General features: G+C 53.1%; 1 protein-coding gene and 1 long non-coding RNA gene across 7 annotated transcripts in view; one reads left to right on the forward strand and one right to left on the reverse strand.

Moving 5' to 3' along the window:
* Positions 1 to 24520, reverse strand: part of Edc3 (enhancer of mRNA decapping 3) — a 231312-nt gene that overhangs the window by 122127 nt on the left and 84665 nt on the right. The gene's annotated exons all lie outside the window — the stretch shown is intronic.
* LOC147821879 (uncharacterized) lies at positions 3694 to 9825 on the forward strand. Of its 2 annotated transcripts, none has more exons than XR_015446472.1 (2): positions 3694 to 3855; positions 7182 to 9825. It is a non-coding gene; the product is annotated as an uncharacterized LOC147821879 (long non-coding RNA). The 2 variants fall into 2 exon arrangements; XR_015446471.1 differs by lacking the exon at positions 3694 to 3855 and adding an exon at positions 4158 to 4429.

The raw sequence follows: 24520 nt of genomic DNA on the forward strand, positions 1-24520 counted from the left end.
GGTTCACTCTCGGTACTGGAAAAAGAAGAAAAAAGATTACAAGCTCAAGGTAAGAGATGAATGGCAAGCAAAAGCAGACAGAAGTTTAGGGCCATGCCACTACACCCTATGATACCGTGGTGGTGGTCAACCATTGGTCATACATTTGTCAGAACCCACAGAACCTTCCGGGTGCGGTGGCTCACACCTGTAACCCAAGCACTTTGGGAGGCTGAGGCAGGAGGATGATAAGTTTGAGCCCAGCCTGGGCTATCTAGTGACCTAGGGAGACCTGTCTTGACACAAAGAAGGGCTGAGGATGTAGCTCAGAGCAACCTGGGCTCAATTCCCAATACTTTTTTAAAAAGAAAGAGTTCTTCCAGTGGCATTACTGCCCACCATTCTGGAAATAATCACAGCTGTTGTGGCTTTGAAGACAATAGTACATCTCAAAAGTATAGGCAGATGCTCGGTGCTGGGTCCCAGGGGAGGAAGCACCCCTCAGGTCCTACTCATCTATGTCCTCAAACCCAGGGCACAGGCAAGGAGCCTGCAGCTGGGAGAGAGCCAGCCCAGTTCGCAGCAGAGATGGGCACAGCTCTGTCCTGGGGATCCCACCTGAGGGGGAACAGGGTGCAACCAGCACCAGACGTCATATTCCTAGGGAAGGAAGAAATGCTCCTGCCCAAGGACTGCTATCCAGCAGGAAGACACAGCCTGGCACTCAGAGTCCCCCCTGTCTGAGGGCAGAGACATGGCCCAGCCCCAGGAACCCCAGACTGAGGGCAACATAGCGCCTCTTCCAGAGCTCCTGGAGTGGAAGGAGACTCCCCTATGCACCCCTGTTGCACATATAAAATATTTGATGTTAAACCAGGTGAGGTGATGCACACCTGCAGTCCCAGCACTCAGTAGGCTGAGCCAGGAAGATTGCTGTGAGTCCAAGGCCAGCCCGCACAACAGAGCAAAACTCTGTCTTACAATTAAAAGAAATGAAATGAAGTAAGTGATGCTGCCACGTGTCCATCCAAGATCCAGCAAGGCCCAGGCCCCTCGGGAGGTTCAAGGACAGATTGCACTGGCCACTGGTCCACTGGTTATCCACTGGCCACCACTCTGCCCGGCCTTCAGTGGACCAGTGCTAGCCTGAGCGTCTCACATACCTCTGGCCAATCTTTAACCGGCTGTAAAAAGGGCCCCTTCTCCCAGAGCAGAAAGAACAGGACAGAGACTTTGCCCCTATGCTTGTTATCCTGTCCCCACCGCAGGCCAGGGACAGATGGGCCAGTTCAGTCCTGGCCCTTCCTGGACACACACATTCTTTCGGGCTCTCCTCACGTCAACCTCAGGAAGTGGGCACCATGAGGTCATCTTGGAATGGAACCAGGGCTCAGAGGTTACAAGCTGCAAAGTGGAGGCTGAGAGGCTCAGGACCATACCCCACACCCCAGGCCTGTCTCCCGCACCGTTAGGACAATGTCCATAGAACAGACACCATGTGGTCAAGAGAGGAGTCTGCTGGGCCAGGCTCATTTATGAGCCAGGCTTATGGGTCAGGGCTCACAGGTCAACTGGCAATGGGCCTCGTTGGGGCATTGTTCCACTCTGACTCAGGGGTGGCAGGCAGGTGAGCAGCTGGAGGCAGAAGCAGCTCTTGCCAGGGGACAGCACAGCAGACCCAGGAGAGACAGTGACACACAGGAAAGCTGCTTCGACACAGGAGCCACATGGAGTCTAACGCACCCTCCTCTTGTTCCCAGCCTTCGCTGAGACTCTGAGCTGGACCTCCTGGGCCACCGTCCTTCCCCCAAACCTGCTCACTTCTTCCTGCAGGGAACACTGACCCTTCACCCTCAGGGGTGGTTTCCCCAAGAGTCCCCTGGTCCCTGTGCAAATGGACCCAGTCCCTGGGGTCCCCTTCCACATCCACCCAGTGAATCTTGCCCTGGGACAGTTTACTCCCCGGGAAAGGACTGCTCAGGTGACAAAGGAGCCTGAGGCCAGCACAGACTGAAACAGTAGGGAGTGCAATGTCTGGCGGGGCCAGGAGATGGAGAGGATGGATTTTCCTAGACCAGCATTTGTTTATTTAATTTTTAAAAATGATTTAGTTTGTTTTTTCTTTCATGACAAGGTCTCACTAAGTAGTACAGACTGGCCTTGAACTTACAGGGTTCCTCCTGCCTCAGCCTCCCAAGTGCTGGGATGACAAATGTGTGTCACCACACCCAGCCACTTCTCTCTGGTGTTTGCACATGGTGGTGACGCTTGATGGCTTCCCCAGGCCACCCCTGCATCTCTGCACTGCCCACTCCATCCTGGCCATGACTCAGGTAAGCCCCATCCCACTCAGGGCTTAGGGAGGGACAGGCAGTGAGGCTGGAGGCTGCCTCATCTGGGTCCAAATCCACTAAGCCTGGGCCAGCTGCAGAAGCTTTCCTAGTCCAGATGCTCTCGCCCTGCAGCTGGGGTGATAATCCCACCCCACTGCCTGTTGGAGATGCAATGAGGAACCATGAAGCACCAGGGGCCGGTGTGGCACACACACCCTCGTGCAGGTGGGGCACAGACGTGTGAGCCTGTGTTCCTGGCACCCTACACCTCGCACTGGATCTCACCAGGCCCGGCCCAGCCCACTTCCTTCTCTGCCCTGTGCAGCCGGGCGGACAGGGGTGCTAGCTTGCCAGGGAACAATGGGCCCCAGGCCCCTTCCAGAAGGTCACGTGAGAAGGAGCTGAGGAAAGAAGGAAGGTCACCTCCCGGTGGGGCGGCCTCGACCCCCCACACCCGGCCCTGGGATGCCTGAGTCCCCTGTGCTTCCTTTGGTATTCCCTGTCCCCACCACCTGGACAGAACATTGCACCTGGGCACCCTGAGCCCTCTGCAGCTGGGCTGGGGCCCCCAAAAGTCCAGGGCCCTTCTCATTCACGCCCCCCATCCCTGTCTCCCTAATCGCCCCCCTGTGGGGCTTGGCCAAGTGCTGGCCCCCTGAGGAGCAGCTGGGTGAGGCCGGCCAGGGCCCCAGGGGCTGAGCCAGATGAGCCAGGGAAGAACAGGTGTGAAGAGGCCGAGCTGGAGCTGTCTACATCACATTCAGGCCTCGGGCCACACAGCTGGGTGGGGATCCTCGCCCCACAATGCGCAGCCCTGGGTTCTGTTTGTAGACCTGCACCCACACCTTTGCCCACACCCCCAGCTCCTGGGCCTCCCCCACCACACTGGGGCCTCCGAGACAGGGCAGAGGGAGGAGGGCAGCTGGAGGTGGGCAGCTCCATGCTGCCACCTGCCCGTACAGGACAGCTCTGGTCCCTGCCAGGCTGCTGCCGGCTGAGCCTGGGCACCAGTTTCCCCCCTAGAAGCCAGAGCTGGGGGGCTGGACAGAGCCTCCTGGCCTGGGACATGGTGGGGGCTCTGGCCTGGGTCCCACTTGGCATCTCATTTCCCACGGTGACCCTGGAAACTCCGGGCAGGGTCTTGGCTCCCCATCCATGAGGTGGCATCGCGAAGTTCAAGTTCCCAGCCCTCCCTGTGACCCTGGCTGGGAGCAGGAGTCTCCCCACATCCACCCCCGCCCTGGAGGAAGCCAGAATCTGGGGACAGAGTCCTGGTTCTCACAGCAGGAGGACGCCTGGGGCCATAGACAGGCTGGCCTGCAAGCTCTCGCCCCGCCCCCGCATGCTCCATCCGCCCATGTGGCCCGGACCGCAGCGCCCCGAAGAAGGTGAGTGCCTGGCGGCGGGCGGGACGCCCGTAGTAGGGGAGGCCGGCGCCCCACTCGTGCCCGCCGCGCGTCCACTCCCATCCCCCACCCGAGCCCGCGTCGCGGCTTCGACTTCACCGGGCGTCACCATGAGACCCTGCGGGGACTCGTTTCAGGTCAGCCGAACCCCCACCCCGTGTGCACCTTGGGGTGGGAGGGGGCACAGCTCGGAAGAAGACCCGCGTGGGCTTGGCCCCTGGGAGTTTGACCGTTCCCGCCCTGGCCTCCCTGCAGGTGCCCCGGCCTGTGTGGTTCTGACCTGTCCCTTGGTTCCGGCCGGAGGCCCTAATGGTCCCAGGCCACCTGGGGCCCAGCCACCTCTCTGATCCCTGCTAGAAGCCTGGGACTGAACCTGTCAACGTTGGTCTTAGGAGAGACCAGGCCTAAACCAAGAGACTTCTGACCCTGGGGTGAGGAAACCAGGCAGGGCGTCCATCCTCAGTGGAGGTGACAGTGGGCTTTCCTAGCATGGCACCCTGCTCCCGGGTTTTCCCAGGTCCCTCCGCGGCCGGGTGTTAGGAAGGGGTGTGTCCGGCTGCCAGATCAGGTGGAGCTAACTGGGAGCTCCCTTCCCCGCCTGCTGTATAGACCAGGGAACTGAGAGGCCCACAGGGGCTGTCCCACTCCAGGCAGCTGGTGGAGGGAAGCTGATAGCTTCCACCCAAGTCTGCAGAGCGGCCTGTGGCTGCCGTGAGTAGAGGGACACCAGGCAGGCACTGTCACCCACCAGGGACACGGGCCCCAGGCTGGCTCAGGGGGGACTTTGGGTGAGCACGAGCTCCCCCGCCGAGGGCTGGAGAGGAGAGGGAGGGCCTCCGGCTGCTCTGCCTAGGTCCTGGCTTAGGCAGCATCCGCACTGCTCATGAGACTTCCCGGGGGTGCCTGAAACTCCGTCCTTCTGATGGGGAACATGGTGGTGAGCATCTGTGTGGTGTGTGGTGTAGTGTGCTGAGCCTGCCCTGGCTCCTGGCGCTGAGGTTGGTCCTGATCCATCCCTCCTCAACCTGGCACAGGAGCTAGGCAAGTGTGGAACATGAATGAGATGAGGACGGGCGAGGCGGGAGCCCCGTCTCCCCTGGCAGCACCATGCAGCTTTGGCAGGAGAGTGTCGGAAGACTGGGGACACGATGGGGCCCATCTCAGCTCTCTGTCCCCTGGGTGCCCCAGTGTCTGTCTTGGTGTGGCCACAGTAGAAAGGTCCAGAGGCAGCAGGACCTTGAGGCTCCCTAGAGGATGTGAGCCTTGTCTGGGCCCCTTGGAGCTCTGCGTGGTTCTGTCCTGCTCAGGCCCCAGCCCTGGCATGTACAGTACAGGTGCCCAGATGTCCAGGGCCTGGGAGGCTCTGGCACACAGCCCATCCCCAGCCCTTTACAGCCAGAGGGGCTGGCACTATGGCTGGGGCTGGGCCCTCGCTTGGATGGGTGCTTCTTTACCAACATTGAGATGCAGAGGTGTGGCCCGGGATCCCCGGGCCTCTGGCTAGCACTGTGCAGGGGTATGTTTTTTACTTGGGGAGCTTGCTACCTTCCTGCTTCTTAGAAGTGGTTGCTTCTCTCTCTACCTTGGGCCAAGGGCAAAAAAAGTGGTGAAGTCCATTCCTGTTCCCTTCACCATTGTAGGGGCACTGGGCTCCAAGAGGCTGAGCCACACGGGGTGACCCACAGCAAGTGCTGGTGACGGGATGGAGTGCATCCTCCCCCAAACCAGTATAGGCAGGGGCCTAGATCCACAGACTGCCCCCCAGAAGCCCCATAATGGCCTGATGAGGCAGGACTGCCTTGGGCCCAGTTCAGGCTCCACCTTTGGGGTTTTTTGTTTTGTGACAGGGTCTCACTGTGTAGTCTAGGCTGGCCTTGAACTTGTGGCAATCCCCCTGCCTCAATCTCTTGAATGCTGGGATCATAGGCGTATGCCACCATGCTGGGCTTTAGGGGTCCATCTTTGGAGGAATTTCAAAGTCTTGACACTCACCCTCAAAGAACAGCAGTGCTGAGCCTGGGAAAGATGGGAGGGACAGATCGTCACGTGTGTGAGGGGCCATCCCATGGCAGAAACGTGCTCGACCTCTGGCCAGGACTGGGGTGTGCTTAGACCTAGGAAAGTCAGTCAGAGGTGGGGCAGACACTAAAGGACCCTCCAACCCCCACCTTGCTTTCTAGTCAATTTCAAGGCAGGAAGCCTTGTGCTGCTCCTCTACTCCCCACTTCCTCTGGCTTTTATTCTGCTTAAATTCTTTGATTGGTACATTGTAGGTATACAGTATGTTTACATTTATCATTGGCTGCTTGTACCTGCACATGATGTATCTGGGTTCTTATTTTTTCCCCATTGTCTGTGTGACCTCCACCCGCTCTGCCCTTCTCTATTTACATAGACTTTGTTTCCATTTTTTTTTTCCTCATAATTTTTCCTTTCCCTTCTTTCCTTTCCCCATCCTCTCCCACTTCCCCTACCCCTTTGGACCTTTTCTTCCTATTTCAAATTATCAATTATTCATTTTAATCCTTATTTACACTATCAGTTTCTCACACCAGAGAAACTATTTGGTATTTATACATGTGTGTCCTATTTATTTCACTTAGGATGGCCTCAATATGCATCCATTTAGCTATAAATGTCTCTAGTTTCTTGTTCTTTATGGCTGAGTAGTACTCCGTTTTAAAAAACCCCACATCTTCTTTATCCAGTTTCCAGTTGATGGGCCCTTGGACTGCTTCCAAGCTTCAGATATTACAAACTGTGCCGTGCTATAAACATGGGTGCACATATATCACTGTGGTATGATTCTTTTAATTCTTTTGGGAAGATACCCAGCAGGGGAATAGCTGGGTCAGATGGGACCTCTAGTCCTATTTGTTTGAGGTGTCTCCATACTGATTTCCACAGTGGTTGCACCAGTCTGCACTCCCACCAGCAATGGAGAAGGGTTCCTTTCTCCCCACTCCCCACAAGCAGTGGCTATTGGTTGATTTCTTTTTTTTTTTCTTTCCCTTTTTTTTTGGTACCGGGGATCAAACTTGTGTCCTTGTACTTGTGCAGCAGGTGGCAAAACCACTGAGCTAAATCCCTGGCCCCATTGGTTGATTCTCTTATCTTTTTTTTTGTTTTTGTTTTTTTTGGTACTGAGGATCGAACCCCAGTCCTTGCACTTGCGCAGCAGGCTTCGAAACTGGTTGATTTCTTGATAGCAGCCATTCTTTCTGGAGTGAGGGGGAATCTCAGTGTTGTTTTCATCTGCATCTCTCAAATGACCAGTGATGTTGAGCATTTCTTCATATGTTTATTTGCTGCTTTTACTTCTTTGTCTGAGAAATGTCTGTTCATTTCAGATGCCCATTCTTGGATTGGGTCTTTGAATTTGGGGGGTCAGATTTTTTTCGGTTCTTTATATATTCTAGATAGTAGACCTTTGTCTGACCTCTGGCTTCTTTCTACTACTCAGCCCTGCCTCTTTGCTAAACAACTTCAACCAGCAACTTGTTTCCTCAGATGATCTCCCCGTTTGGGATGAGTGTGACCCAACACGGCACAGGAAAAAGAAAATGGCGCAAGTAACGTAGGATTTGCTTTAACCTACTTAGAAAACTCCAGCAGTTTTTATCAACCACAATGACAACTCTACAAAGGCACTGGAGGACCTGTCACTGAAGCACAGTATGAGAAGGACTTGGCAGCAGCTGGCGTACTGAGGAAGACCACATCCTTGCCGTGCAGCTCAGTTCCAGCACACTGGGGACACTGCAGGGCCATCTCCAGAAATGCAAGACAGGAGAAAAACTGCAACCTCAGTGCTGCAACCTGCACCGGCAGCTCTTCCTGAACAGCCAAGGCTCCTTCCTTCCAGGATGCCAATGTCATCTTGTAAACGTCAAAGCCTCTGAGCTGGCCCTGGGGAGCACACCCCTGCCAGAGACCCACGACTCTGCTGGCTGATGGGGAACAATGCACAGCACCTCTGGAGCAGGCCTTGTGGAAATGCATGGGCCTGCTTCTGTCTAGTGGGGTCAGATGATTGTTAGGTCCTGTGTCCTCTGCTACATCAAGCTATGAATGCCTCTTCCACCTGCTCCCACTACTCTGATCCACCCAGGTGAGCTCTCATCATCAAGAGTGCAAACCTATCAATGGTGTAAACACTGTGCTGTTCTGGAACGGGTCAATTCCATGGTTAAGTTTTCGGTACATTTGTCACCGTCCCATTGTTCCAGGCCCCACAGAGGAGAACCTACCTCACTCGTAGGTCATGTAGAACAATGCATCTAGGAGCTGTGCAATCCTCTGCACTACTGTCAGCACTGCACAGTGCAAGGGATGGCAGCGTGTTTCACCACTAGGAAGACAAGGACAGAGACCTATCCTGCACCACCAAGGCCTGTGTCTGTTAATACAACATGTGAATGTGTCAAAACACACCATCCTGTGGGCTGAGTATTTCCACCTGCCTGTGTCTACTTCTGTTTGGGGTGAGTACAACAAAGAGCATCAACAGAAGCATGGAATCTCTTCTCCCATGGCTCTCTGAAATGTCAGTTGCTGATGTCCCAGCTGTCAAGATGCTCAAGGCTACAGACTGACCTTGCAAGTCAACAACTGATTAAAACTGTCATTTTTATGGCTTGCTTCAGACATGCAATATTATCAGAACTAATTAGGAGGCCTTGACTGCAGTGTGTGAAAGCTGAATGAATGTTCATGAGTCCTAAGTCATTAACAGCCCCAAACTTGTCAGACAAGTCATGCAGCTGCCCAACTTCATGCACGCTCTTCAACTGTGAAGTCACGCAAAGGAGAGCCGTGCTTTCACTGTTTCTGCATTCCTGCTATTCATCACACTCTTTCTGCTGGGTTTGAGTGGTCCGAGCAATGAGGCTTGGACTCCTACTTACTCACAGGACAACCCTGCTTCCTGGGCCTGGGTGCAGGCAGTTGCCCTGCTCTCAGGCTCCCTGGGACCAGGCAGAGCTGTTTCTGCTAACTTACCCTCCAGCCTAACTTAAGGCTACACACTCAGAGTCTCAGAGAGATAGAGCTCACTGCTCTCTGGCTGGCTGGAGGCCATGGGGGGAAATTGAGGCCCTTCCACCTCCTCCCCAGCATGGGGCAGGGGAAAGGCACTGGGATGCTAACAAACTGGAATATTCTTGGAACCCAGGAAAGTCATGGCCCAGAGCCTTTGCTGCTCAGCTTGACAGTAGCAGGGTCTAGGACTCCACTTTTCTAGAAGAACAGGCAGGTCCCACACAACTCTCCTTTGGACACTCACATACCAAGTCCAACTATGGGGATGGCTTATCAGAAAGAGGCACAGGAAGTAAACTAAACTCCAGAGGAAGGGAACCAAAAACATCGCATGTAAGTGCAAACAATAGCTCTGCCAGAGCCTGAACTGGGGCAAAGCCTACAAAGCCTAATGATATTTGGGTTGGAAGGCAGCTCTTTATTGTTCAGGCTTCTCAGCAGTGAAGGCCATTGGTAAGGTTTCCCTGGAGAGTCATATGTACTTTACACAGCTGCTGGGAGAACAGGGAGATATAATTGTAACCAGTCTGTGACACACAGTGCTCTCCTCAGGACTGGGTTAACCGAGGGCACTGGGGACACAGCTTGAGCATGCAAGTGTGACCAGGAGGATGCCTCCTTCCCACACGGTTCATCCCATAGGACTCAACTGCTGCAGCCGGCCCTGGTCACGTCACTGCTGCACTGCTGGTCCTGGCACATGCCACATGCATCCTCTGTGCCACTCCCCACCCAAGACACCCTGCAGTCCGTGTCCAAGCTGTCCCTCTGCTCCACATCCACCCAGCCTTGCTGCTTGGTAACAAGACCCTCACAACGTGACCTCTTGAGCTCACACAAAAAACACACAGGTGTGCTCTGCAGTGGGAAGAAGCATGTGTCTCAGGGCTCATCCAGAAGAGGCACAGAATTCCTCTGGATCAGTGGCTCCTGACTGCATTCTGTGGCAGCCACCAAGTAGGTACAGATGTCACAGTAGTTCCTCTGGGTACAAACCCCTCTCAGACCAGCCATGCCATGCACAGACAGCCCCTGCAGATTTCAATTAAAGCTGCCACAAAATGCTACTTGCTGTCCAGTGCCTCTCTGAAAGGAGGATCTCTTACCAGGAGCCTAAGTGCAACCCCTACATGCTCCACGCTAGCCCTGAGGCCTCCCGTGACCTGGCTCAGTCTACTGTGTCTTCACCTGCATGCCTGTGATCACAGACCCCAGTCACTTTGGCTGCTTTGTAGTGCCCAAACACACCTAGAGCTCCTGGCTCCCTCTCCTGTCCTATGCCAGCCCTGCATGGGGCTGGCTCCCATCCTCAGTTTCCCCATGCTTTCTCTCCTTCATTAATTTCACACATGTGTAAGTGATGATGTTCTAATTTCTGGCCTCTCTGCCTTGACGGACTACAAGCTCATGCAAGCATTGACAGTGTCCTCCTTACTTTCCACTGTGTCTGTGCAGTTAGCACAATGCTTGGGGATGGTGCCCGCATCAGAGGCCACGGCCACTAAGCATGTGTTGAGCCAATGGGTGAGTGGGAAGGAATCCTGCATGGCAGATTTGGGGTCAGCCTTGCAGAATGGTTAAGGGCCCAGCTGTCACCCAAGACACCTGTGGGAAAAGTGTCTCTGGCTTATTCCCACCCTTCCATCTCCACCTACAACAATCACCAACCCCATCCACACTTGGACCTCACTCCTCCAGGCCAAAGCTGCAGAGAACAAGCTTCTGACTCCAGGGTAAAGAATCTATAAGAGGGCTGGGGATTTAGCTCAGTGTGTATCTGTGTCGCTGCCTGACTCTCAAGTGCAAGGTCCTGAGTTTGATCCCTGGTAGAAAACAAAAATAATAATAATCTGTAAGAGCTGGGTGTGGTGGCACCCAGCACTCAGGAGAGAGGCTGATATAGGAGGTTGCCACAAGTTCAAGGCCAGCCTGGGTGACACAGTGAGTTCAGAGCCAGCCTGATGTACAAAGCAAGACCCTGTCTCAAAAAAAAACAATAACAAACCCTCACTTATCACAAAGAAGAAATTATCTTTACAGTGAAGAAAACCTGGGGATCCCCTCAGCAAGGAATCATGGCACAAACAGATCCGCAGTGGCCCTTGCATGACTGATGGTTCAACAGACATGCAGCCCCACCTAAATCCTAGAGACTATAGTTGGTATGGGTCAAATCAGAGGAAACAACTCTAAGGGACTTTCTGTAAATGAACGGCCCAACTTCACTGACAGTGTCGCAAAGCACAACACACACTGCAGGCACGGTCTAGATCAAGGAAAGACAAGGTGCACAGCAACTATAACACACAATCGGTGGGAAGAATGCAGCCACCAAGGTCACACTGGGCCACCTGCAGTGTTGCACATGAGCATACATTGCATAGTATTTTGTATCTAATTTTTTCTTTTTTGTACCGGGTATCGAACTTGGGACCTTGCACTTGCAAAGCAGGCAGTGGAATCACTGAGCTAAATCCCAGGCCCTGAATTTAATTCTTAATACAATCTTTTGGGGAGGGTTGAAGATTGACCCATAGCATCAAGCTACAGCCCAGTTATCTTTTTCTCTTTTTTTTGAGACAGGATCTCGAACTTGAAATCCTCCTGCCTCAGCCTCCCAGAATGCAGAGACTGCAGGTGTGCACTACAAGGCCCAGCTGAGAGTAAACTTATACTATAGTGTGGCTGTGCAGAGAAATACACATCCTACTGAATACATGAGGAGAATTTAGGGGTGAAATAGAAAGATGAGTGAAACTAAATCCCAAATGGCTCTGAAATGTATGTTGTGGGTGCCAGTGTATCTGAAGTAAATGTGCCAAATACTAAGGATATATAGATGTTTATCACACTAGTCTAGCAACTTTTTCTTTTCTTTCTTTTGGTTTTCTGATACAAGGTCTTGCTGTGTAGTTCAGGCTGGCCTAACTCTCGTCGATCCTTCTGCCTCAGTCTCCCTCATGCGGGGATTACAGGTGAGCACCGCCACACCCAGCTTGCAACTTTTGTTAAAAAAATTGGGACAGGGTTTCACTATGTAGCCCAGGCTCTCCTCAGACTCACAGCAATCATTGTACCTCAGCCTTCTAAGTGCTGGGATCACAGGTGTGACCACCACTCCCAGCTCTAAAATGTTTTTATACAAAAAGTTAGGAAGGAGAGTTAAGTGCTTCCAAATATGACTGACAAATGTTCACAGAGTAACAAAACATCAACCCAGTGGTACACCAGGGAGTAGAAGGAGAGAGAGAACAGAGATTATGACAACAGATGCTGTTTCCAGTCTCACAATGTGCTGGAAACCATCCATGTATGTGAAAGCATCTGAGGGAATAAGAGTCAACCTGAATGGTGCCATCCTGAGCACAGCGCAAGGTATGGACTTCAAGCTGGGAGCTGCAGGCAGGAGGAAGTGTCCAGTTCTCAAAACAAATGATGCCTTCAAAGACAGGCAAGGTTGCAGACCTTGGGGGTGTAAGGAAGAACCATGGCCAAATTCAAAAACAGAACGTGTGTCACATTTGCAGATGAAAACAGGGAGCCGAGGGCTGGTGGGAAGGCTGAGATTAGACTAGTGAGCAGCACTGGACTTTAGAAGACTTTAAAACCCAAGCTGTAGCTAGAGACAGTGGCACACACCTTTAATCCCAGCACTCTGGGAGGCTGAGGCAGAACTGCAAGTTCAAGCCCAACTTGGGCAACTCAGTGACTTGGCAAGACTTTGTCTCAAAAAATAGAAAGGAGGGCCGGGGATTTAGCTCAGTGGTTTCACCCCCTGCCGGAAAAGCACAAGGACCTGAGTTCAAGCCCTGGTACCAAAACAAGATAAAATAAAATAGAAAGGAGGCCAGGCGTGGTGATGCATGCCTGCCTGTAATCCCAGCACTTGGGAGGCTGAGGAAGGAGGATTGCTGTGAGTTCAAAATCAGCCTCTGCTACATAGCGAGACCCTGTCTCAAAAAGAAAGGAGATGGAATACAGCTCAGTGCTAAGGCCCTGGCTTCAATCCCCAATAGCCACCACCCCATCCCACCCCAACCCGCCAAAATATAGCCAAGTTGTTTGTTGTTGTTGTTGCTGTTTTGGGGGTTTTGTTGGTTTTTTGGAGTACTGGGGATTGAACTCAGGACCTTGTGCTTGCGAGGCAGGCACGGTGCCACTGAGCTAAATCCCGGGCCCAAGCCAAGTTGTTTTATGCAAATTGTTTTATGCAGAAAGAAGTGGCTGATTTAAGGGACTTGGGAACCTATGAAGTATCACAAGAAACTAGAAGGTCAGGAAATTTCAAGGGTAATCTTGAAAGCAGGAGACACTCTGGACCAGAATAAACACCACTGAGGATAAAGGAAAGCCTTCTGTCGGGGTTGCTACAAGAGTCCACACTGTCCATTAGTATTAAGAAGAATGCCTTCCTGCATCTGCTCCAGGCTTGAATATCTGAGAAGGAAGTGGGACAGGTGGCTGGAAAGTTTCATGCTGATCACTTAAAGAATGGTGACTGCAAGGAAGAAATGGGGACCCCAGGAGCTAACATACTAACAGGAATGCACAACTCCACTCTGGATGTAGGAAGACAGTGGAGTGAGTCTATGAAATCACTCTAGCTAGCTCCTCTGGCACTGAGATGGCAAACGGGTGTATCTTAGCAAGGCAGGCACATGAGCAGAGACCAGTGCAGTTCCCGAATGAGCAACTAGTACCTCCATCAAAAACAGGTCAAACCAGGCGTGGTGGCCGATCCCTATAATCCCAGCCTGTAACCTCAGCCTGTAATCCCAGCACTTCGGAGGCTGAGGCAGGAGGTTTGCTACAAGTTCAAGGCCAGCCTCGGGTACATAGTGACTTCAAGGTCAGCCTGAATTACATAGCCAGACCCTGTCCAAAAAAAAAGAAAGAAAAAAAGAAAAGAAAAACTGAGGTCAGCAGGCTATAAGGTACAAGATTCTAGATCAGTGGTGACAAACCTATGGCATGTGTGCCACAGAGGGCACGCAGAGCCCTCTGTGATGTCATGACACGTTGTACGAGCTGTTTTTCTAAACTTCAGTATTCAGGCTTAACTGCAGTGTTGGTATTCTGGTATAAATAAGTGGGTTCTGGGTTGCAGTTTGGGCACTCGGTCTCTAAAAGGTTTCTCATCACTGTTGTTGGTCCTCCATAGTTGGAGGTTAAACTCTTAAGGTCTGGCAACAAGTCGCTGTGAGGACTTCTCGAGCAGAATGCTTACAGGAAGCATAAGGTTCCTTCCTGGAGAAAGAGTCCAGCCAAGACAACTGTCTTAACAGTACCGGCTGATCTAAAGCCCAGGTACATTGCCAACCACCACAACTGAGCCCGTCAGGCCTCTCATAACCATCTGCCTGATTGCACGGGCCCAGACACTCCAAAGATTTCCAAAGCCAAATGGACGATTATTTCATGCACTCTCAGGTTCCCCAAACTAATCAGGTGGCTGTCAGTCTGCCTGCAGAGACACAATTTCCAAGGCCAGGCTCATTAAAGAAGTTGAGACACAGCACAGCCCCCACGTCCTGGTCCAGAACACCTCCTAGACTCACCTGGACTTCTTAAAACAGTCCCTTGTAATGCCCTCCTTGTAGCACCTGCTCTACCCTGGGAGCAGAGGCCAGGTGACTGAGCTGGGATTGGGGTGTGTGGGGACATCACAGTAGGAATCCTGTGGGTTGGGCCTACAACCCAAGGTGGCAAGGAGATGACAACTGGCACCACTGCAGCTGACATCTGACACTCAGCAAGGAGTCTTTTCAAGAGCACCACAGCTGCTGAGGGAGGCCTCCTTGCCTGTGGACTGAAATGCTTCAGTGGTCACTTCATTTTGTTTTTTCTTCCTTTTTTTGAGATGGGGTCTTGAACTCATGATCCTCCTACCTCAGGCTCCTGACTAGCTGGCATTACAGGCATGCACCACTAGGCCTGGCTGCCAGTAGCCACTTCCAAATTGCTTTCTTCCTGAATTGCCTCTGAACACACACACATGCAACTCAAGTGCACACAAGCAGAATAGTTTCCTAAATAGTAGGGTTAAGAAAAAAACCCACCTTGACTGGATGTAGTGGTGCACGACTGTAATCCCAGCTCTTGGGAAGCTGAGGCGCCAGGATAACTGCAAGTTCAAGGCGAGCCTGGGCTACATAGTGAGTTCAAGGCCAGCCTGAACTACACAGACTGTCTTAAAAAAAACTCACCTAAGAAGCATTAGAAATTTTCTGAGGGACGCTAGGTGACAAGAAGCAGAAGAAAGTGTCCAGGACTCAGAAGCAGAATAGAATCCCAGCTGGGGAGGACAACTGCCAGCCTGCAAAGGTGACTCAGACTTCTCCTGAGAGCAGGAGCTGTCCCTGCTGAGGCTCAAATACTTCACTGGGCAAAGACAGAAGAGTAAAGCTACGAAGCAACAGGAACTACCACATGTGGCTTCACCAGCTGCTCCCCTTGAGAGAGACAGTGGAGGCTGGACTGGAGTACTGCACTCAGACCGAGGCTGGAGCCTTCAAGAGCCAGTGATCAAGAGCCCCAGCTCAGGTCTGTCTGCTCCCAGGTGCCAGGAGACAGCATGGAGTCACCCTCAGAATGAGTCATCCTCTGCACAGTGGGTGGGACAGCTGCACCAAAGCCTCCCATCTGCACCTCTCTGTACTGTACTTGAGGACAGGAGGCCATCAGAGTGGGACACAAATGGAGGTTCATAGTCTACCTGAGAGGAAGCACTCATAACCAGAGAAGAGTTTACCAAAGGCCACAAACACAGAACTCAAGTGACTCTGAAGTCACAAGTTTAAGGTTTCGTGCAGCTGGCTGTGGTGGTGCACACCTGTAATCACAACACTCTGGGAGGCTGAGGCAGGAGGATCCAAAGCTTGAGCCCTGCCTGGGCAACTTAATAAGACCTTCTCTCAAATATATATATATACTTTTAAAAATTATATATATATGGGCTGGGGATATAGTTCAGAGTAAAGTCCCTAGGTTCAATCCTCAGTACAGGGCACAAAAGTTTAGTGAACACCGAGGTCCAGCAAAAGGAAGATAACACAACAGACCCAACAATCCCTCCTCGAAGAAATGCCATGAAGACTAAGTGAGAGGAGCACATAAAGGGCTCAGAATGGTGCTTCAGTGCTGGCTGATAGCTGCTGCTGCTGCTGCTGCTGCTGAAGAACCAGGGCCCCACCCACCTCTCGATGCTACCTCTCCTCTGGTTTGAGCATCTGAAAGCTTGGCTGCCCCATTCTCCAAGGCCTCTGCAATGAGGACCAGGGCTCCCAGAGGTTGAGTATCTAGTATCTAGGACATAGTGGGTATGTTGTAAATGTTGATGCTTTCAAACAGACTTACAGGGGCAGCTTCACAATTCATACATACAGTCACGTATTTAGTAACAATTACAAGCTGGGCCCTGTATTAGCTGCTGTTCGATGGTCTCATCTACCCCAGTTTTTTTTTTGTTGTTTTTTTTTTGGTACCAGGGATGGAACTTGGGTCCTTGAGCTTTCGAGGCAGGCGGCAGAACCACTTAGCTAAATCCCCGGCCCTCATCTACCCCACTTTACAGGGAAGGAGGCAGGCTCAGCAGCCTTCCTGTGGCCTCCTAACTCAAGTCCCAGACTCTGCAGAGCCCTCTTTGCTGAAAGCTTTTCGCCTCTCTATCCCAGTGCACCAATTCTATTATGCATCTGTTTCTTCTGGGCTCAGCCACAAAACACTGCAGTAGAGAAGAAAAAAAAAAATCACCAAACACTGCCACCTTGGTCCTTTAGAAACCTACACACTGGCTGGGCATGGTGACACACGCTTGTAATCCCAGCAGATGGGAGGCTGAAGCAGGAGGAAATCCAAGTTCAAGGCCAACCTGGACTATATAGCAAGACCCTGTTTCCAAAACACAACAACAAAACCACACACTAATTACAGCCAGAATCTCACTGCCATTCTTCCTGCCACATAAGCTTGCCTCCTCAGAATGTTCTTGCTCATACAACCACTATCTACCCATTTCCAATCAGTCTGCTGAGTTCTCATCACTTCTCACATCTGTACCCCTTCCCAGTCAGTCATTCAAACCCATGTGTCAGTCATGGCACCTATGTGGGGACTCCCCTCTTCTACCCTGAATCCTAGCATGAGACCAGTCTTCCTAAGATGGGGTCAGATAATGTTCCCACCCAACCCCTTCAGGTGTTCCCCACACCTGGAGGACAAGGATGGCACTGGCACAGGATGCCCCCCACACAAATTCTGCCCTTGGCCAATCCCACTAATGACCAACCTCCCACAAATCTACACAGCAATACCCTCCTCTTCCCCTCCAGCAGTGAAACCTGCCCATGCCCCAAGGCATCTGTCCTGCTCTAGCCTCTGCACACCTGGGCACTCAGTGGCTGGACTGCAGGTATTTAGGCCATCTTTCCATCACCTATTACATCTAATGACAGGCCGGCGAGGATGGGCTCACACTGACTTCCACATAATAAACACAGTGTGCTAAGTATTCCTTCTAGAATACCACAACAGTGGGGCAGATTCTGCCCTGGAGCATTACCACTCTCTCAAGCTGGGTTCTTTGGGGACCTCTCACCCCTGAACACACAACACTCACACACGCTGAGCCCTTTATATTTAAAACACACTTACGTGCCTGTGTCTCACATACACATTCTGCCTACTTCCAAGAATTTCTAAATACAGGTCTGGATGGGAAGAAATCCCGGTCAATTCAGGGGGTGACTGCTGGGCACCTAATTTTACAGGGCAGGCCCCAGCTGGAGGAATGTCTGGAGACAGCATCCCTGACAAAGGACCTAAAGGGCTTTCTGAGAAAAAAAGATACAGGTTGAACAAAGAGCTAAATTTAGTTTCTTTCTGAATGTGTTTTCCCAATCAACAGACCCATCAGAACACAGTCCCCCATCCCCTGTGCTCCCCCCCCCCCCCGCCGCCACAGCTGACAGAGAGTACGGCCAAGGACAGCTCAAGCAATTATTGGACAGACTTCAGACACTGCCGATACCCGCAGCATGGAGTCAATATGATGACCCACCTTTATAGCAGACTGTGTGTGCCTGTCTCCTTCCCTGGAGCCCTGGGACACGGGTGGGGGTTGAAGGGGGACTGGAGGGTGGTGGCTCTGGGGGTGGGGGGAGGAAAGGACCTCATCTAGGTGCCGACTCAGAACAGGGTAAGGGCTGGGGATACCTGGGGCCCCCACTCCCAAGGCTGCCTGTGTGTGCAATGCAGAACACACCAGGGAGGATGTGAGAGAGCAGTCCCAGGACAGTGTGAGGAGGGGACAGTGGGAGACACCGGCCTTCTCTCCGACATTTCTGCACCCCCGCACCACTGGGCGAGCAGTGCCAGGCAGGCAGAACAGGGCTGCCACGGAGTCCCTGCTCTCGTGAGAAGCCCGCAACCCCAGCCCGGGGTCATGGGCGGAGGCACCAAGAGTCGAGTCCCCTCTGCCAGTACTGGCACTGGCAAGGCGCCTCTGCCAGGGTGGGCTCATGGGACCCCCGGGCCACCTGCCCTTGGCTGGCTGCTGGGGCTGCGGGAGCTGAGGTTGGGGGCAGAGAAATCAGAAATGGGGGTGGGGTGGAGGGGTGTTTCAGGGACTGAGAGGGGACACCGGGTCAGAGGTCTCTTCCTAGGCCCAGTGTCGGGTTGCGTGAGAAGCGCCCTAGGCGCGCGGGAAGGCGCTGTCACACGAAGTGGGAGGAGAGCAGGCAGGGCTCTTAAAGGGGGGAGGGCAGCAGCCCGAGAGTCCCAGGGCGGGATTGGACGCGGCTGGAGCGGGTGGGGAGGAGGCTTGCCTGCGGAGCAGGCTGGGGCCTGGAGCGCAGCCTGCGCTGTCCACGGTCCCCACCCGCGACGGATCACGCGGCCCGCACCGCCCTGCACGCCTGGCTGTTTGCCTGCCCGGTGCCCCTCCCCTGCTAGGTCGCCCTTGCAAGAGGTCCAGGGAGAAAGGCTGCATTCGCGTGTCCAGCTCAACTTGTGCCCAACTCTCATCAGCAGGCAAGGGCACCGTCACCTGTCCCCCGGCCCAGGCCAGAAACAGTCTCCTCCGCCCCTCCCCTCCCACTGCAGTTGGCTGTCTTGGGCACTGCACAAATATTTACCAAGAGCCCTTTGTGTGCCAGGTGCTGGCGACTGAAACGGATGAGAGCCGAAATGACAATGCTTCTCCTCCCACCGCCCGCTTACATTCCCGTGGGCGACACGTGTCATACGCCACAGAAATACAGTGATCACAATAGCAGAGGGTAAAAAAGTGCTATAGAAAAAGGCCCAGCAGAGAACGGGTAGGATTACGAGAGGATGTATCACAGTTTCACAGAGGGTTTGCTGGGTTTGCAGGAGTCTGGTGTCAAGAACCAAGGCCCTCAGGTCTGTGAGTGGAGAGGGAGCCCCCGGGGGAGAGGGCAGCAGGTTCAAAGGCCCTGGGGCAGCATCACCAGAAGCATTGGGCATGTGCAGGAGTCCCAGGACAGGGATCACCCCTGCATTCAGGGTTGGGGGAATGGGATGCCTGTAGGGAACTTGCCATCCCCCCTCTTACAGAGTGTACCCCATTGGGAAATCTGAGACTGACTGTGTGACTCTGAGATGGTACTGGGGCCCAGCCCAGGAAGATCACACTGGCCACTGTGCTGAGGCCAGAGGGAGGGTGCAAGGGCACTCTGCTCTACTCTGAGGTCTGTCCCCCTCCGGGACCACACACTCCTCGAGGCCTTCGGTGCCCCTAAATCATCCGTGGGGAGCAGCCATAAGTACAGACAAGGCTTTGCTCGGTCCCTGCTCTAAAACATTTAGCCTATAACTGGGTTCCCAGTTTGTCTTTTGTCCCTTTCAATCCCTTCTCCCTGCTATGGCATCCAGACTGCTTGTTTGTTTGGGGTTGTACCAAAAACAAAAACAAAAAAAAGAAAAGATTTGCAAGAATAAAAAACACAGATATTTTTCTGTCACCACCTTGTTTGCCCCTTGGAATCAAAGGCTAGATAAGGCACCTTTCGCAGAACCTAATAACTTTCCCACCTCTACTTTGTCCTTACTTTGAGTCTCAGATAAACTCTCTCTTGCTCTGGGATGCCTCTCCCACCCTCTCCACAGCAAGTTAGCTCTCTCCTGGTCTGTTTCTAGCTTTTCTCCAAAGTACTTCTCAAGACTTTGACCCTTGCTGTGACCTGGATGCCGCCCGCCACTTGTCCTTCCGTGCCCTAACATGAAAAAACAACCTGTGGGATACTGATGCGATATAACAAGTCCTTGCAAAGGTGAGCGATTGGTACAGGGGTTAGAGACAGCGGCATAGAGATGAGTCGCACAGCAAGAGGGACACACTGAACCCAAGAGCTGGTGCGCCAACGGTGGCCTTAGGCAGAAGAACAGGACACAAGGAGGTACTGCCGGCTTTCTCAGCATCCTTCCAATCATTCTGCTCGCTGCATCACTGATTCAGCCTGAGCAGCCTCACAGTCCCCAGGAGAGGTCTGTGCTTCAGGCCCAGGTAGGGCGAGACCCACACAAAGTAGACGAGAGCGAGGGACTCCTAGGTGCCCGGGCTGCTCTGCAGCCATGTTTTCCTCTCCTTCCCAGAGTCCCTGCCCCTTCACTAGCTGGAGAGAATCGCAACTGGTAGAAAAGCCCTCCTGTGCTGGGCACCCCAGCATGCACCCAGAAAATCCCTGCTTTTGGTAGAAGTGTGTTGCTTTGCCCAGGGTCCCAAAGGGGGTGCTGATGCCTAAGGAACTCCTTAGCTAATAAAGCCAGCACCTCGCCCTCTGCTCAGCTGGAGAGACACATCAGAAAGGCAGAGCCTGATGATGCCCAGCAAGCTGACGTGGAGCCTGGAGTGCTGGCACCTTGACTGGGGCAGGCTTTTCAGCCAGGCTTCAAAGGGAGCCCCAGGGGGCCACAGGAGGACAGGCTCAGGTCTGGACCAGCACCTCCATCTCCCCAGACCCTGGGGCAGGAGTGGGGTGCACTGGGGCCTCGGAGACCTTGCCCTTCTCATCACCAAGCCTCGTCTGGGCTGCAGCTGCAGTGACAGGAGGGGGCCTCCCTGAGCCCTGGGCAGAGAAGGAGGTGACGAGCAAGAGGCTCGAGGACCTTGGCCTGGAGCTGAATGCCCAACGCTGGGTCAAAGTTTGCTTGCCTTGCGTGAGAAGCTCTTTGGCTGGGATTCCATAGTGATTGATCCTCGGGGCAGGGGTGGGGGTGGGGAGGGCTCTGGGCTGCTGGTGGGATGTGGACAGCCAAGAGTCTTGGCCTGGCAGAGTCCTCAGGTCCAGAGCCTTTGGTCAGCACTGCCGGGCAGTGGGTGGCAGGGGCACAGTGGGCAGGCAGGACCCACAACAGACTCCTTACTCCATGGTGGAAACAGGAGCTGTGCGCCAAGCCTGTGCTGAGCCTGGAGAGGCCAGGGACACTACGAGGGGAGACCCGGGGTAATTATGCCTGTTGACCTAGCATAATTATTACAAGGTCCTGGCTTGGTAGTAAGTTCTGCGGTCACCCCAGGGACAGAAGGGATCTAAGGGTTTTATGGGCCCAGCATCCCTTCTTCCTCTTGGTGACACCACACCCATCATTCTTTGGGGATCACCCGACTACTCTCAGACATCAGGTTTGGTGGGCTGATCCCACCGCAAGCCAGGCCAAGGACAGCCTTATGGAGGTTTTGATGAAGTCACTGGACAAAAGAGGTTTTCTGGGGGTGGGGGAGGCTGTGCTGATTAGAAAATAAATCTGGAGCCAGGTGTGGTGGCACACATCTGTAGTCCCAGTAATCAGTGGCTGAGGCAGGAGGATCACCATGAGTTCAAGGCCAGCTGGGCTACACATGAGTTCAAGGCCAGCCTGGAATACAGATCAAAACTCCAGCTCAAAAAACAGAAAGGTTTGGAGCTGCCAGTGGCCCGTTTTTAAGAAAGCCACCGAGGGGAGAGAGAAGAGGAAGAATGGATCGCATTATGCACCTAGATCTAGCTATTCCTGAAGCCATAGAACATCATCGTCACATGAACAAAATCCACTGCCCCTTCTCCTCTTTCCCCTCCTTTTGCTTCATCCTCACTTCTGCCTCTTTCTCTGTTTTCTCCTCTCATTCCCGCTCTCCTTTTCCTTTTGTACTATGAGTCAGGTTTTGACAATGTGCAACTGCAAAGAATTACAACCCAAATCTGCCAGCCTGGGAGTCATACCCACCCAAGCTCTCTGAGCACTTACGGCTGGGCACCTAATACACACCCCAAGAAGATCCACCCAGATGGGACAGAGTCCTAAGACATTACTCCTGTGAGCCAGACGTGTGGTGCGCAACTGAAATGCCAATACTCTTAGAGGCTGAGACAGCAAGCTCACACGTTGGAGCCCAGCCTGGGAAATTTAGTTACTTAGCGAGACTCTATCCCCATAAAAAATTGTAGAGCCAGATGTAGTGGTGCACACCTGTAACCCCAGCACTCAGGAGGCTGAGGCAAGAGGATTGTCTTGAGTTTGAGGCCAGCCTGGGCTACATAATCAGACCTTGTCTCTAACTTAATGAATTTTTTTATTGTTGTTCCAGGGATTGAACTTGGGATCTTGCGCTTACGAGGCAGGGGGCGGGACCTCTGAGCTCAATCCCAGGCCCTAATTAATTAATTATTTAAAAAGGGCTGGAGATGTAGCTCAGTGGGAAGGCCCTAGGCTCAATCCTCAGAACCAAAATAAAATTCTTCCTAACAGCTTCCCACTCCCCTACCCCTGTGCAAAATGTGGAAACTGAGTCTCCAGAGCCCCATGTGGGGTTGGGTTGTTGGAGCGCAAATACCTCTGGTGTGGCAGAGTTGACTGGTCAGTCTGTGCCTGTTGCTGTGCCCGTGTGCCTAGAGCAGGGGCCAAGGGGGCCCCCAAGGAGGCAGGAGTTGGGGGACTTGCTTTAGTGGAGTGAGGAGCATGTTTGTTACTAACGTGTCACACTGTTGAGACCTGGGTAGCATCTTCAGCTCGAAGCAGTACTTTCCTGGAGGGGCTGCTGGTGGGGAAGAAGTGGTTCAAAGAGGCCCGGGGTTCCAGGCGGGGGAACCACGAGTGGGGATGTGCAGAGGCCGAGAGCTGGAGAAGCGATGGGAGGTTGGTGGGAAGGCTGCATGAGGCGCAGAAGGGATGGGAAAGGGAAAAGAGAGGAGTGGAGGCACTGGCTCCCACGCTGAGCTTAGGAGCTCAAAGCTTGTTCCCATGTCTTGTAAAACCAGTAAGTAATTTGACGAGGGAACCCACGTGCTTGGTTTGCAATTTCAGAAAGTTCACATAGGTGGCAGCGTGGAGCTGGGGCTGGAGGGTTAAGGGCCTGGATGGAGTCCAGCTGCAAAGAGCGACTTAAACTTAAAATTAGATGAGACAACCCATTCGGGACCCCTCCAGTCTCTCAGGAGCTATTCATAGTCCCCAATACATTTTCCTACCCTTAAAACAGATAAAATTAGACAGAAGCCAGGCCGGCTGATGCTCGCCCCTCTCCCAGGAGAATCTCAAGTTCCGGCCCAGCCTAAGCAACTTAGCCACTTAACAACACCCGGCTTTAAAATAAAAATTTTAAAAAGACCGAGAATGTAGTTGAGTGCAGTCTCTGGGTCCAACCGCCCCAGAATTAGATAAAATTAAAAATTCTATCCACATTTCAAATGTCTGACAGCACAGCTATAAAATGTTTTGTTTTCAAGGCCTTGGGCGTGCTAGGCAAGTGCTCTACCAAGGAGCTGCACCTGCAGCTACAGAACATTTGCCATCATTGCAGGAAGCTCCATTGGACAACACTGGTCCAGGGGCAGGGAGGTCGAGTGGAAGGTCCCTGTGAAAGTGCTTGAGGGAGAGCAGGGCCTGGTGGTGCACGCTTGAAATCCCAGCACTCAGGAAGCTCAGGCAGAAGAATCTCAAGTTCAAGGCCAACCTGAGCTACATAATGAGACCTTCTCTCCAAAAACAAACACCCAGAGCTAGGGGGAAGTGGTGCCCAGAGCCTGTGGCAGGTGACCATTTGGCCATTTGGACACAAGGAAGCAGTCAGTGGCAAGGGCTGCTGGGTATTCAGGTCCATATCTAGAAATTGGTGAGACATCACCACCCCACCACCCCAGCGCACAACCAACAACCTAGCTATTTATTTATTTAGAGACAGGGTCTCGTTATGTGGTCCAGGCTGGTCTTGAACTCAAGGCGATCCTCCTTCCTCAGCCTCCAGAGTCCTGGGATCACAGGTATGCAGCAACACACCTGGCTCCCCGCCCCAGCTTTAATTGCTCATCTGTGCACCTGCAGCACCTGTCCTCTGAGCACAGGTGAATGGGGCTCGGCTGCTCCTCTCCAGAGCCCACAGCCTGCATTGGAGCTTGGGTAGGTTGATGTCCCAGAGCCACGACAGAGCTGAGACAGAGTGGGGACAGCGGGGGGCTGCCATGGCTGCCTCTGGTCACCACCAGCTCTAGGTGGCTGTGGCACCTGTCCCTACGGTCACCTTCACCCCAGCCATGACCTGTACCCCAGGCCCCTCCTCCCGGGATGGTGAATTCCCAGTTCCCACTGCTGCCTCCTCCTTTACCGACTGCTCCTCCCCTGCCCCTGGCTTTGGTCCATGACTCACACTTCCCTCTGACCACCAGGAACATGAGGCCATCATAGGAGCCACTTCACCGGGCTGCTGTGAAGCCAAAACACAGATGACTCCTGAGAACCCAACCACAGAACTTGGGGCATAGCAGGTGC

This window comes from Heterocephalus glaber, unplaced genomic scaffold (genome assembly GCF_053883595.1).
Source record: "Heterocephalus glaber isolate CG9 unplaced genomic scaffold, H.glaber_assembly_v1.0 deba00001689, whole genome shotgun sequence".
NCBI classification, from domain to species: Eukaryota; Metazoa; Chordata; class Mammalia; order Rodentia; family Bathyergidae; genus Heterocephalus; species Heterocephalus glaber.